Source organism: Excalfactoria chinensis, chromosome 4 (assembly GCF_039878825.1).
Source record: "Excalfactoria chinensis isolate bCotChi1 chromosome 4, bCotChi1.hap2, whole genome shotgun sequence".
Lineage (NCBI taxonomy): Eukaryota > Metazoa > Chordata > Aves > Galliformes > Phasianidae > Excalfactoria > Excalfactoria chinensis.
The window spans coordinates 83,000,757-83,015,922 of record NC_092828.1 but is presented as its reverse complement, the minus strand read 5'-3'; the positions used below and the strand labels follow the sequence as shown (position 1 = coordinate 83,015,922).

The following is a 15,166-nucleotide window of genomic DNA, read 5'->3' as shown; positions in this document are numbered from 1 at the left end:
TTTCAAGAAATAAAACTGTAAACGCTGAGCAAGGGTATGTTAGCAATCTGAACCCTCTCAATGGTCCATTAGATTGGGCATCTCAGCAGTTAGGGAGCTGAAACCAAGGAAGAGAGCAGAATGAATCTGAAATGGCTGTTCCTCAGTTGTCTGCTTCCAGATGCTACTGCTGATGTCCAGAAAAAAACACTGCTAAATATTTATCTCATTCACTTTCAAAGAGGACAAGCACCAGCTATTCCACAGCTCATAAACTCTTCAAAAGACAAAAGAGAAAACTGCCCATCCACGCTGCTGAGCACAGAAACAAACCCAGGGAGAGCAATGATGCCTGAAACATGCAATCAGACCCCATTTGTTGAGCTGGTACAAGTCAGAAGGACATGATTTCCCTGGTAGTGGAAATCCATTCCTAGGACCCGCTTTGGCAAAATTGAGCACCCACACAGACTAAAGACTAAACCATACAGATTCCCTGAAGACTAAACCTAGTGATTTGCCCCACCGAACAACATGGCCAGTTCTACAGACCAAGGGTTGATAAAGAAACTGGAAAGCCCACGGATGTTACCCAGAATAGAAAGAAGAAACTGCTATTTCTGACTTGCTTTTATTCCCTACAAACACTGGTTTCCCACCACCATTTTTTGACAGAACACATCAGAGTTCACGTAGCCACCTAATGGATGATGGATCAACAGCATATACCTGACAAGAAATGGGAATCGAGACAGAGCATCCATGCCACAACCATTAGAAATGGGATGTATAGATAGACAATTAAGCAATAAATATTGTATTTCTCTGGTTTTGGTGGCTTTTTTCTTTCCTTTACCTTTGCTCTAATCTGTTGTGTTGCCTGGAAAAGGAAACCCCAAAAGAAGTGCCTATTATTTCCCTTTCCATCGAATAAAGAACTTGCAGACCAACCAGCTGAAAGTTTTCAGCATAAGTCGACTGGATGATTCATTTTTCACAAGTCTGCTCTGCTTATTTCCAACATTGTGATGCTGCAAGAAGTTTCTCTCCATCTAGTTCCTTCATGGAGATGCCCTCCACTGCAACTGCAATCCCGAAAAAGAAAAGATCACCCTACATCTGTATTTGAATCCACAAATGGCTCCTGATAGAATAACACTTTGATTAAGTCATCAAACAAAATGCTCCTTGGCACTGGTAGCAGCAAAGCAGCAGCTGTTTCTGAGAGCAATTATACATCAAGTAAAATAGCTGGCAAGTTTGAAGTTAACATTTAGCTACCTGATCAGGTTATCTTTGCAATAGCAACTAAGTGGAGTCAGCAAGAATTTTTCTACCAACAGCAAAGAGAAGAAAAGGAACCTCTGCCTTTCAATTCATTATTTAATATACTTGATGCAACCCTTATGTTCACAATCTGTAGCTACACTGAGAAACATAAGTGATCCAAAACCTCTAAGGACCTTAATCGTTACAGAACATGCAGGAGGAACTTGTTGACAACAGCAGCAGTAATTTAAATCTGCTGGCACTTTCACAGACAAATAACTCTGTATGAAATCCAGCTGGAGGTGCCTTCTCTGCTTGGTTTCTGAACACTGAAGTCAGGACATCCTGGCCTACATCCAGCAGATGAGTAGCAGGGCAGTTGGTAAGTCCCACAGATAGGCCATCACATGGATCCCTCCTACCCACCACCCCTGGAATAAGGGAAGCTCTTCCAGCAAGCAATACTCCCAATGGGAGGGCAGAACCAGGAAATGCAAGGATGGAAAGCTTATTAAAAATAGAGTCAGTCACTAATTTTATTGTCTTTTTTAAATGAAAAGTTACTGTTCTTAAGGGGCAGCCAGCAGATGAGAGAAGATAATTGAGATACATAAAAATGAGATGGCCACGTTTCCAAGTTCAACACAGAAGGAGAGCACACAAGTAGGTTAGGATGGGTTTTGTCTTTTCTGGGAGAACACAGAGATTTTCTATTGCAGACATCTACAAGGAGAAATGCAGAAATGCTCCCCCAGAAGCAACCTGCACAGTTCTTCACATTTATTCCTAAATGTATATTTACTGCCAGACAGCAACGCTGCAACCAAGTGCAAAGCTGGTGGGTTTCTCATGGAAACATTTCTTTCTAACTTACAAATCTTCTCTAACAAACTACCAAATTCCACAAGCAATAATGTGCCGGTGCTGTTAGAGACTTCGGTTCATTTCTCCACCAGAAAGTTATTTTCTCTTAGACAAATTCTAACCAATAATTCCTATCCTTGCCAGGAGAGGAAAACTGAATATTTTAACACCCTTTCTGAAATGAACCCTTTGATTCCTTGGTGCACATTTGTCACCAGTTCTGGTCCTGCCTGTTCTCAAGAAATCTCCCTCAAAGTCAACTGTGGCCACCTGGATCTACTGCTCCCCAGCTTTATGTGAAGCACTGACAAACCCAGTACCCACACAGAGCACTAGGGCAAAAATATCCCATCTCTTCCTGCAATGGAGGACATTGAATCGTAGAATCACTAAGGTTGGAAAAGACCAGTAAGGTCATCTATTCAAGCACCCTGAGCCTTCCAGCATCAGCAAGGTAAAATCATTAAAAATCAAAAGTTTAAAGAGTCCCTCATCATACAGCTTTGCCCCACATCTTTTCCATATAGCAACCCACAGGAACAAAGCCAGAAGAGCAAACTCTTTCAGAAGCTTTCCCTAAACAACACTCAAGTGGTGCAGGACAGCAGCGAGCAACTTACCGGCACAGCTGCAGGAGCTTGCTCTTTATCTGTATGTGTTCTCAAAATACTCAGAAACTAATAATAATAATAATAATAATAATAATAATAATAATAAAACTAAAAGAGAAGCAAAGTTAAAAATAACGAAGCCCAAACCTCTGCACTAACTTTGCAATTGTAGACTTACCTGTACTTCAATTTGTATTTCTGCAGGCTAAGCTGTACATAAAAACACTGATACACCACTACGTGAAGAGAGGGCAGGAAATTGCTGTTATTTGGATGAGATTGCCTAGAATCAGCACATCAGGAGGAGATGGAGGGAGAACTGCATCACCCCTCAGCTGCGTGTTCCCAAGTGCCTGTAACCCAGCACTGTGGCACTGAGAGGCATGGCTAAGGGTATGGGGGGCATGGGTTGATGGTTGACCTTGGTGAATTTAGTGTTCTTTCCAACCTTAATGATTCTATGTGTTGCTGACCAGTCAGGTTGGCAAACACTTATCTGCAATTTTCTCCACCTTGTACAAAAGACCAGGATCCTTCAGAAAGAGGATTTACAGAACTGGGAAGGTAATGCCTGCTGCCCTGCCAGCAGCACTGCAACAACATATTTCTCACTTCCAAATGGTTTTAGCTGTATCAGACTGCAGGAAAGCAAGCTGAAAACAACAGGAAAACTTCTCTGCTCAATAGCCAATCCTGTGGCATCAATCACAAATTACAAATCATTTCTAAATGCAGGACCACAGAGGAGAATGCAAGAACAGCTGTCCTGTGGTAAGAGGGAGAAAGAAATGCTAGCAATAACAGAAAGGCATCATCAGTATTATTGTGACAAAATGTTTGCAATTACTGCACTGGCAATTTCTCCAAGTAGGCTGGCTTGGAGACAGGTCTCTTGCACTAATGGCTGAATTCTTTTCCTTACAAAGGCCTAAGTACCTCCGTTTACCAGAAGAATAGCCTGAAGCCACTTGGTTTGGAACGTTAGTCCCCTGAGATTCAGCTTAGACTGTAAAGAAGTGAGAATGGATGAACAGTAAGACTACCCTGTAGATGAACCCAGCAGTGGTTTGACAAGCACATTTTAGCTAAAGCACACACCAATTTAGAATAAGATATGGAGGACACCTAGAGCTAGGTGAAACAAAAGAAGTAAGAAGCAGTATTTGCTAATGAAGCATTTTAAAGCAAGTAAAACTTCCTAAAAGAGTCCTGGAACCGCTTCATATCACCTCATCTCAGAGACCTGCCTGACCCCACAGAACCAGCTAAGTACCCCAATAGCCAACACAGCTATGCAGTATAGAGGGACAGTGTTTATCATCTGAACACACAGCAATAAGTTTGACGAGCATTTAATGCCCAACACTTACTTTTTTGTTGAAAGAGAGCGTCTGTGCTCAGGGGAGGGTACTCCTTGCTGCTGTCTGCACATCTGGTGTCTGGCTGCAAGGCCAGGGCAGGGCGCTGGGGCACAGTGAGCATCTGTCACACAGTGTCACCTAGACATGTGTATCCACATCAGGCTTCATTCACAAGGAAAAGGTCCCAGGCAGCACATAATTTCCAGAAAAGAGCCAAGTTCAGTCCCTCTGGTAGCTGATCCCAAGAGGATTTGGGGCCACAAAGTCACAAGCAATGACAATTTGCTCCATCTGTGACTTAGGGTCTTGCTAGTATGTCTTTAGTAGGCTCTCTGTGAAACTCTGCACTAGTGGATTGCACAGAGCTGGACCGGGGTAGAGACATGCCATGGAGACCTAAGTGGGGAGGAAGAGAGAAAGAGAGACATTGGAATTAAGAACATTGTTCATCCTTTAAACCTCAACCTTTTTGTGGCTTCTGTGCAGTAAATTTCACATACCCTCATTAAATTAGTCCATTAGATAAACTCCTGCTAATTGGATGACTTGGTCAGCTGTGATTAACTCAGAATTCATTGTGGTTTTAGTATTTTATGATCAAGTGTACCTATGAGCAATTCAAATCTCACAACACCAAGCAAAAATTGCCGACAATTAACAGCTTCAGATACGAGCAGCATTCGTCACACAGACATCACTGAGAGCTCACAGCACTCTGCACTCCACTTGACTTGTCTATATAGTCTGTTCTACAGCTAAATTTCTTCCCCCACTTAACATGACGCAAGCTCACACTCATTGGAATCACTCCTCTGCAAACACAACAAACCAGCTCTAGCTGCTAAGCTTTAATCTGTCATCGAAGTTTTCAGCAATCAGACCCCTAAGCAGTAACTTTGGTAATTAAATCAGCATATGTGACAAATTAGCAGAGGGAATATAACAAAAGATTTCTGTGCAACGAGGAGAATTTCTACCTTTTGCAGTCACTGGTGGACTATCAAAGCCAGTATAGCATGACATGTGATGTTGCAGCACCCCCGAGCTAGCAAAGTAAATAATCTGAGTCACCCATAAACAGAAACAAATTCATTTTTTAAAAAAAAGCTACTAAAGCCTGTGAAATTAAATACATACATTAATCAATTAAAAACTCTATGAAACAGCAGAGCTGAATTTGGCTGTAGTAGATTCAGATGGCTTTGGAAATTGCCCTTCAGTAATCCAATTGAAACTTGGAGTGTTTCCACCTCTGCTTATTCTCCCTGGTTATGTTTACAACACAATTAGATACAAGTCTGAAACGTCAGAAAGAAATGAAAAGCAGGGTGTCGGAATACAAGAAAAATAAACACTAGTATCTAGCTTTCATCTTGTTCTTCACATTCATCAATCTCCAGCTAATTTACCCAATACAGTGAATAGCTCCTTTTTGCCACTGTGACTGTAGTCATTAACCACTGCACGTACTGTGAAGTATTAGCACAGCAGGAAGGGAGGGTCAGCCCTGTGCAGGAGCCCAGGCCAGGGTTAGCACAGAACCAAATAATATCCTCCACTGGCCTGCACTGACTGATGCAGGCCCCAGAGCCCTGAAGCAGCACCAGCCAAGGACCATTTTGCTACAGCCTGTAAGGCATCCGAGAAAGATGGAAATCTGTGCCCAAAAGTTTTCTGTGGACAGCTAACAATGCAGAAGTGCAAAGTGAGTGGGAAGGTGGAGGAGAAGATACAGCACTACAAAGAAGGACATTTGCAGATGCATGTTGGTTTCAGCACACAGTGTCTGTGCCACCAGTTCAGCCCAAAAGCAGGATCAGCTCAGAAACAAGAGCAGGGTGAAGGCACTGTTATCTCTAAGCATGGAAACACACAGGAAAGTTACAGAAAATAAGCGATCTCAGATATACCACAGGCTTACTTTCACACTGACATACTGAAAACCAAGCCATCAGTGCTCTTGGAAGATGGAAGAAAGCCAAGCATAAGGTGCAGGAGACTCGGACATTGTGTTCTTGCATGAGAGGATCCTGTGGTGGAACAGTCATTGCATGTTCTTGGCTCCGCATCGCTGTCTGTTTTTAAGCGCTGCAAAACCTCTGCCTTTGAAAAGTCCTTTCTCCAACAAAAGTAACTCTTGGCAACTCTATCTCATCAAGAGCAGCCTAAGGATGCAACCTAATTTATACTGTGTGCAGGCCAAAAATCCCACTGAAGACCTTGCCCTGCTACTACATTTGAGGGTGAAGGCACTCTCCTGGGTTCTGACTCCCAAAATAAAACAGTGTAGCAGGGAATAAAACCATTTTTAAGAGAAACAGAAGTGACAATCTAACAGCTTAGACCTGTCCCTGAAGAAGCTTTGGAAGTTTATTAGTCAGGGCTGAACCACATAGGAGTAAATTGTGAGCTGACACACAACTACTCAGAATAATCTTTAAAAAATAATAATGAAAGCTACAAAACAAAAAAAGCAACAAACAAACTGATAAAAATGAGCTCAATTTGTGACCCACAGCTGTCACTTCCTCAAGACCCCGCAGAGGTGCAGTCAAATTGGATGCACCCTGAGTGACTCCTATGTGTTCCTGAGCACAACAAAGCCACGAACCTGCTTCCCTTCATTCCTCTGGATCAGTTAGTTGCCTTCTAACTGATGCTTCAACCCCTCCACAAGGCTTCCAAAGACAAGCTCTCCCAACACAAGTTTGTCTGGATAGGAATGAAAACACTGAAGAGATTCAGGATATTGGATAGCAGCAAGTTAGATGCCTGAAGCCAAGGACTGAGGACAAAAACATTACAGGTATTTAATTAGAAAACCAGCTATTAAAGTAGATTGCAGTTGTTTAATAATAGTTTGTCAGTGAACTAATGTAATTAAATGTTGGACAAGAAATGGGGACAATATAACGAAGACAGATCTCAGAGAGAAGTAACTAGGAAAGGAATAAACTACGATGGTTACAAATCCAAGGCTCAGTTGCAAGTTGTTTTCTCTCTTGCTCCACAAGCAATTAGAAATGTTTTTCCCATTTATCCTCATCTTTAAGAGGATGACCACAACATTTTGACCACAGCTCAGGCATTGAACCACTACGGAAAAGCTTTCTCTGCATGATTCTGCCTGTTGGCTTCAAGGCGAATGGCCAAGGCAGGATACGTGCTATGCTTACCCCTTTCCCCCAGAAGGGCTTATATAAAAGAAGTGGGAACCAGTAACTGAACAGCTTCATCCATTTTTCCCCTTGTTCATGTTTTCTGTCTCCAATCTGTTTCAGTAATACTGGATGCTACTGACTAAAGCAGAGGGCAATTCTTATTTTACAGAAAATGACTTTTAGCCATTACTTTGAATGCTTTCATAGCGTGTAAGAAGATAAAACAATATATGCCTACACTATCTGTATAACTCCAGAACATCTACTTCATCAACAATAGCACACTTGGTGAACTGAAAGAAAAACAAACACAAAACTTCAATCCAACAGAGCAGTTCCCAAATACGCATTCACTAGAGAGCAGAAGATAAACTCATTTTGGTCTAACACGGCTATCATGAGAAAGAGTCCAATTTGAATACAGAATAACATTTCCTTTCACAGACGCCAAGCAACTCTGAGCAGTATGGAATAAGGCCCTTTCCATCCATCTCACTTCAATCTGTTATGCTGATTCAATTGGCGACATCCAAAGTCCCAAGGTGTGAGCACATAGCTGTTTCCTCATTAAAAAGTCAGCATGGGCAATTTGGGATATGCAGATTTTATAGAACACTCTTAGGAAACAGAATAGAATAAAGCAGAGCAATGAGCAAACCGTTTTTTCACTGCCACAAAAAAACAGGCAGTAATGTTCTCCAGCACACTTACATTTCCATCCCGTGGAACTCAACGCTGAGCTGAAATTAAACTGGCTGCAAAGTGGTATACCGCCTCTGATTAGGGTACAGTAAACCTGCAGCAGTTCTGCCTATCTCTCAGCTTTGCCCACTGTCATTTCCCTCTTCACTGCTGCCCTTTGCAGTGAGAATGAGATGGTTGCAAGCACCACTGGTAGCTCTGTCCTGAGGACATTTCTCCTCTGACATTGTCTTCAATTAGCATTCCCATTAGTTATCCAATATACCACTGGTTGTAATTTTAGTGCAGTCAACCACTTCCTCCTCAATTGAGAGGAAGGTTAATGATGCTTCCTGTTACTATTACTGTATGCTTTGCATAAAAGAGGCAATGGATTCCTTAAATAAAAGGAGAAAACATTCCCTTATTGAAACACTCATTACTCTGTGTGCAACACAGCTGAAAACTAAACAGTTCAAGTTCTGAGTGACTTTCCTTGGGACCCAGCATCATGCAGACTCTGCTTGGCCCATAACACAGACACAGGAACTGATAGCCCCAGGTGCTTCCCAAATGCTGCCCCCATTCATTAGTTCACTTAGGGGCTGGTAGTGATGCTGTTGAACACCAGCTAACGTGTGACAAGAAGAATCTTCTGCTTGTTGGCTTGTCTGCATGGGGTCTCTCACAGACCAGGATCAGTGCCAACACCACTTAGTGTGATGTGGGTATGGGTGCACTCAGACACAACTGATGAGGCCGGGTAACAGCAAGCAGTATGCACGCTGTCATATCCCATTAGAGGGTATAGAGAGGAAAATATTCTCTATTTCATCTGCTGTGACAGCTTAATTATTCAGGAAAAAATATATCATCTTCCTGTTACAACAAATTTTGTTTTCCTATATACAAGAATTGCAAACATGTTGGTAATTAGGCACTCCAAGCAAACTTCCTTAATAAAAATGAAGCAACTAGATTCTGAGGACATCCTTTCTCCAGCAGCTAAGTACAAGTGGGCTGCCAATATATGACCCATTCAGGAGTTGTTTCTTCACTCCTAACAGACAAGCGTGGCCAAGAGAGAAGCAGCTGAAGTGTTTTTACATCCCTGTCCAGAATAGAGCAAAACATTGTCCCTTGGAAGGAGAGAGCCAAACCAGAGCAATGACAAAGCTGTTTGCATCCATGCACTCTTAGGGTTGGTTTCACCTTTCCACTACAGCAGATGCTTAGCTGAACACCACACAAATGGACCCACACATCACCCCTGTTCTGAGACCATGCTGGATGGAGGGAAGGAAGGTGGTAAGGGCAAGAGTGGCATCACCACAAAAGCAAGTCATGTTCTTCCCAGTTTGGGCATTTTAAGAGAAGAAAACGTTACAAAAGCATACAAAGCAGAAGTACAGTGTAGACAGAAATGTGACCTAATAGCCAAAACAGACTCATTAAAGTAGCTGAAGTTAATCCTACTGAACAACCTTATTCTCCCCCAAAGACAAAGATCGACTGTAATTGCTTGGTGACAGCTACAATCGATTGTGCCATTACAGTAAATTTGATATTATTTTATGCTAATAGGGGCATATATGCAATATGCTAACACCATGGTTAGCAGCTATGCCTTTTCCTAATTTTTACAGTTCTTATTTATGAGATTACTAATTTTATTTGTGTCAAACTGCTTTTGCATAGGAGCTGCAATTCAATTAACAATATGGAGAAAATATTTTAATGGGTGCAACAGCTACGTGAGAAAACATTCAAACATGACTTGCATTTAAATGGAAGTCATTATACAAAGTACATTATCTTTATAATTAGTTACTAATTGCTACCAATTGTTGCTAATTATAATAAGATCAAAGGGCTAAGAGAGACCTCACCTAGCCTACAACTTTGCCTAAGAAGGAATTAATGGTAACTGCCCCGCTGAACTAAAACTGTTTGCAATTAAGCATAATGTTATGCTTTTAGCCCAAGATTTCCCTGGGTTGTAGCTTTCTTTATACACTACCAGGAAGCATCTAGTGCTTAAATATTGATTTAGTGTAAATTGAAGGGAATGCAATCAGTTTAAATCTTAATATAAGAATAGCGAGATGTCATTTTAATTCTGAAGTGGATTATTTCAAATTATTTGGCTTCAAATAGAAATATCAGATCTAAGCTTAAAAGAAGAAAAATCAAGAAAACCAACAAAATAACACCACCGTAACCCCACAACTCTTCACACCCCTTGGATATGGAACAGATCTGAAGGATGTTACCAACAAGAACGAGCACAGAGCAGATTTGAAAGCTTAACCCACAATGACTGCAGAGCAGATGGGGCAGGAAATGTAGCCCAGCACCCACACACCACCAGTTCACAGGAGCAAACAGGTCAGTATTTGAAATATGAGAGAGTGCCTGAGCACAATGCTGGGCACATCTCAGCTCATCAACAAGCTCAGACACCTCCTCCTTCAGCCTCTCATTTTCCCTTGATCCCATTGACCTGTTTGCCAAAGTGGGAATGCTTTCCACATAGAATGATAAAGTTTGGATCATCTGGTCCAACTGCCAACCCATCCCCACCATGGTACTAAACAATGTCACACAGTGTCACGTCTTCGTCTTCCCTTTTCTTGAACAACTCCAGGAAAAGAAACTCTACCACCACTCCATTTCCCAGGCAGCCTGTGCCAATAACTCTCCACTCTTTCTGAGAATAAATTATTCTTAATATCCCATCTGAACCTTCCCTGATACAACTTGAGGCCGTTACTTCTCATCCTATCCCTGTTACCTGGAGAAGAGGCCAACCCTCACCTCATCACAACCTCTTTCAGTAGTAACATGCTACTTGCCCCAGCAACTTTGCAACGGCAGTTTTGCTCAACATCACAATCACGATAGATACTGGTCTCAGGAGGGCACAGATGCTAGCAAGGCTCATCTCCAAGCACCAGGACACCATCCCTCTAAGACAACAGTGAAGCCCAGCAACCCCAGAGAAGCACAGGAGAGAACCTTGCACGGCCACATCCAGCAAAGAGCTTCCCCTGTGTCTGAGCATGCAAATCAACCCACAGGGCCACATCTGGGCTCATCAACATGCCCAGATGAAGCCAAGCCATAGGACACAGATACTCCTCTGAGCTCAGCACCTTGCTACCCCAGCCATGGTGCAGGCAGCTGTAGTCTTGCAAGGTCTATGTTGAAGTTTCAGGGTTTGGTTCAAACAGGAATTAATTCAGGGAGACCCTTAAAGATTCCTCTTAGCTCAAGTATCTCTTAAAGCAAGCATAAATCAGTACTGTTTTGTCTTGGCGCCAGGCTTTATGCTTACTCTGTGTTAGCATAAATGACTGCCAAAAGGGAATGGGGGGGAACTCAGGTCCATTAGCCATACTTTATTTTTTCATGATCTTCCCAGAAGTCACTGCCCACAGTGCTCTGATGCAAGTTTGCAGTCCTCATCCAAGTCACTGAAAAACACAGACTGCAAAAAGAGAGCTGAACCTCTGAACAGCATTATTGAAAGCGTTAGCTTGCTCTTTCTTATCACAGAACAACGCGCACTGTCCATGCTGCAAACATCACACAACGCGGTCTGATGTATGCAGCGTGAAGGAAGCGGTGTTTCTATCAGCAGGAAACATTCTGACCATATTCAAGACTCTTAATAGTAGTGCAGGGAAGGAACACCAACGGTTCGCAAGCAGTCAAGTGGACCTTATGCCAGGAGTTCAGAGCCAGAAGTCTAACTTTTTCACCACTTAAAATACATCCAAGCCATGGAGCCACTTCTACTAAAATGGGTGGGCTTATTTCTGTCCCTTTGGGTAGGACTCAGCAAAACAATAGATGTGTGAGAGGTGCACTGCGTGGCCTCGCTTACAGCCACTGTGTTTGCAAAGTGCTTGTGTATAAAGCCATTCTCATGGGTCTTTTAAATGTGGTGTTTGAGCAGCCACAGTCCAGCAGGCTGGACAGCCATCACACAATCCCATGCCTACGTTGCACTGCAGAGGAAACAGAGCCTGGGAGAAGGCAGCTGGGCAGGTGGACTAAATCATCTTCGAGATCTTTTCCAACCTTAATGATTCTATAGCAGTCAATGGGGAAAAGGGCAAGCTCTGTATTGCATCTGACACGGCACTGCATACTGCTCATGGCAGGATCATTGGTGCAAAAAAACCCCAAAAACCAAAACCTCAAAGGGCAGCCTTAAGAGTTATAGGATGTAGGAGCTCCCCAGCACTAGAATTTCAGGTTTGGAGCTACTAGTGCTGTAGTTGTCCGTATCATTGTAAGTCTCACAAAGCTCACGTTCTGTAATCAAAATACGGATCAGAAATGTGATGTTTTGTATTATTGAGAGCACATCTGAGAACTAACAACTGAAAAACAACTTGAACTTAAAATGAATGAAAGGTACAAAAGCATCTTTAACTTCCACCCAGTATGAAGGGGCTGAGTCATGGGTTTTGAGCATGTGCCAACACGGTGCTGCATAGAAAAAAATAAGAAAGCTTTATAAAAAAACATTTTAAAGCTGTCCTGAAAAGAATCTCTTTCAACTCATTTGCTATAATTTCCATGTGGATAATGAAGAATCACACATCCAAAGGCACACACAGCATTACAGTGAAGCTGGTCCTGCCTTATGACAGGTCAGAGTCGCTTGTGCAATTACTGCACAAGGAGATGAATGAAACACAGAGATTATTTTATGATACATTTTAAAGATGCATTGATTTGTGTGTGATGAAACTATTACTGTTTTTCCTTGGGAGATAAAAGTGACAGGATGTCTAGTGCTAAGATGAATTTTCTGATTGGACTTTAACGAACCTTGTCCCACCTCTTGATGGAGCCTTCTCACTGTTAAAGATCAGTCTCTACTTAAAGAACAAACCTGCATTAAGATTTAAAGCCTCCCCTTTAGCGGCTGTGCTGTGCATGCTGAATCTTAATTTCAACCTGAGGCAAAAATCCTTCTCTTTCTCAAAATGAAGAATCAAGGCATTAGCCTAATGGAATTACGTTATTTTAGATAATGTAAATAAACTATTCATATCATTTCATTTGTGAGGAAAGGCAGTTAGGAAAAAGACCCTCAGGAAAAAACAAACAAGCAAACAAAGCACAGCTGATTGTTGGCTGATTAAAAGCAACAGCAAGCCCTACATTCCGCTTTATTTTCCTAAAATTCCCCTTCGAAAGATTGATCACTTTGGCTTTCCAAAATGAGATCACATTTTGATTATTCTGCTGTGACCAACATCACGACAAATGCCTCAAAGCTGGCAGCAAACTTTTACTATTCACACTGTCAAGAAAGCAGTTACCAGATTTATTACTATTCTAATGAGTTTTGCTAACATTCACTGGTTTGGGTTGGAAGGGACCTTTAGGATCACATAGTTCCAACCCCACTGCTATAGCAGGAAAACCTCCCTGTAGCTCAGGTTGCTCACAGCCCCATCCATCCAGCCTGGCCTTCAATGCTTCCAACATTACTATAGCAAAGAAACATTTGGTGCAATTCAAGAAGACAACGTGTTTCAGACCATGATGGAAATTTGCACGTGCCAATGTCAGTGAAGCAAAGGGGACAAAGGTGATGTTTCCCCTCTTGGTGCTTCCCTTGGTTTAGTCCTTCCTCCAGGCAGCAATGGAGCCCAGAACACAGGGCAGGGCTCTATCCTTCATATATAGTTCTTGCTTTTGCCTCAAGGAAGCTCCTATAGCCATTGTGTCTATATTATGAATCTGGAATGCCAACTCAAGCTCCGGCATTCAATGAACTACTCTCATCAGTCTCATATTCCGGCTACAGGAATTCAAATTGCTGTCGTGCTCCAAAATTAACAAATATAGAAAACTGAGGCAAACTCGGCTTGTTTTTCTCACCTTACACTAAACTTGATACTGAAAACACATCTTCAGTCTAGAACGGTGCACTAACCATATAATTCATAGGAGAACTCTAATCTGAGGCTGGGCAGCTGCTTGCTGCCATGCCTCTGTAGTATCAAATACTTCACCTATTGAAAAGACCTTTATCATAGCTTTCATATTCTCTTAATAGCCACCTCTATCCCCAGTATAAAAACCTTGTGTGATTACATTCCTAGCCCTAAAAGCCCTTTGCTGCTTTGTAGGGAAAAAATAATAATAATCCAAGGTGTTAAACAGAAATATCATTCCAAGGCAAAAATAATGGCAGAGATGAAACCTCCTTCACAAAGAAAACCTGAAGTTCGTTTAGAATTTTATAGACTTCATTAGCAAAATGCACTCTGGATGCCTTCAAATGTTAATTAAGCCCAGGACCTTAAACAGTCTGTCAGACAGATGAGTGCATCAAAGCCTCTCTGAGAGGAACAACCTGGGATCTGCAAAGCTGACAGAGAGCAGTAGTGCAAAGAAATAAAGGCTAATGAAGGAAGCGTGGTGCCTGAAGAAACTACTAGAATAGGTATTCTATAGATAATAGCTAGAATTACCATCCCCACGCCTAACAGGACCAAAATCACTCCATGGGATTGAATCTACTTCCTACCATCAGATATTTTATTGCACAGAGCTGCAAAGTTCTACAAAAGTTTCTTCTTCCCTCTTTGATCTCCTCTTCGCTCTGCTCTCTATCTGAAAGGTCTCTCTGCAGTTATTTTCAAGTTATTTATCACACCAGCAAACAGAGGAGAAAACACCACATGCATTCCCATAAAGCTGCTGTAGTGCTGTTGCAGTCCCTGGGCCAGTTCCAGCCCCTCCACCTCCGCAGCTGCAGACATACCCGCAGAGAAAGTTGCTCCCCAGTGTCCTCCTCTCTGAAGCAACCAGCAGCCCACAACCTATAAAGGCTTCCATATGCATATATATAGGTATACCCTAGTGTCCCATAGCTGGGCAGAAATGTAAATCAGGAAAGCCTTCAGATACGTTGCTGGTGACAGAGCAGAGGAAGGCAATTAGGACTTAGCGAGATGCACACAGACGTGCCCCAGAGGAGATCCTCCTCATCCTGCCTGAGGTCTCCTTACTTCTCCAGGCAAATCAGACACCCTGAGAGGTGTGGGAAGGAGAACACAGGCGTGGGGACAGAGGCAGTGGTCACCTCCACTGGTGAAGATTGTCAGGAGTGCAGCGTGTATCTCTCATTCACCACCGGTGAAAATGCATAAATCATGGAGGTGGCTATGCTGAAAAACAGCATTTTGTAGCTGAAGTAAATAGTGCT

The 15,166-nt window shown here is 42.4% G+C and overlaps 1 protein-coding gene across 7 annotated transcripts in view; it reads right to left on the bottom strand.

Moving 5' to 3' along the window:
* The window catches only part of HTR2C (5-hydroxytryptamine receptor 2C), a 193,334-nt gene that overhangs the window by 66,527 nt on the left and 111,641 nt on the right, over positions 1-15,166 (bottom strand). For all 7 annotated transcript variants that reach the window (XM_072335729.1, XM_072335735.1, XM_072335731.1 and 4 more), the window contains exon 2: positions 4,094-4,480. The gene's annotated coding sequence lies outside the window, so the exon portion shown is untranslated. The remainder of the gene's footprint in view (positions 1-4,093; positions 4,481-15,166) is intronic.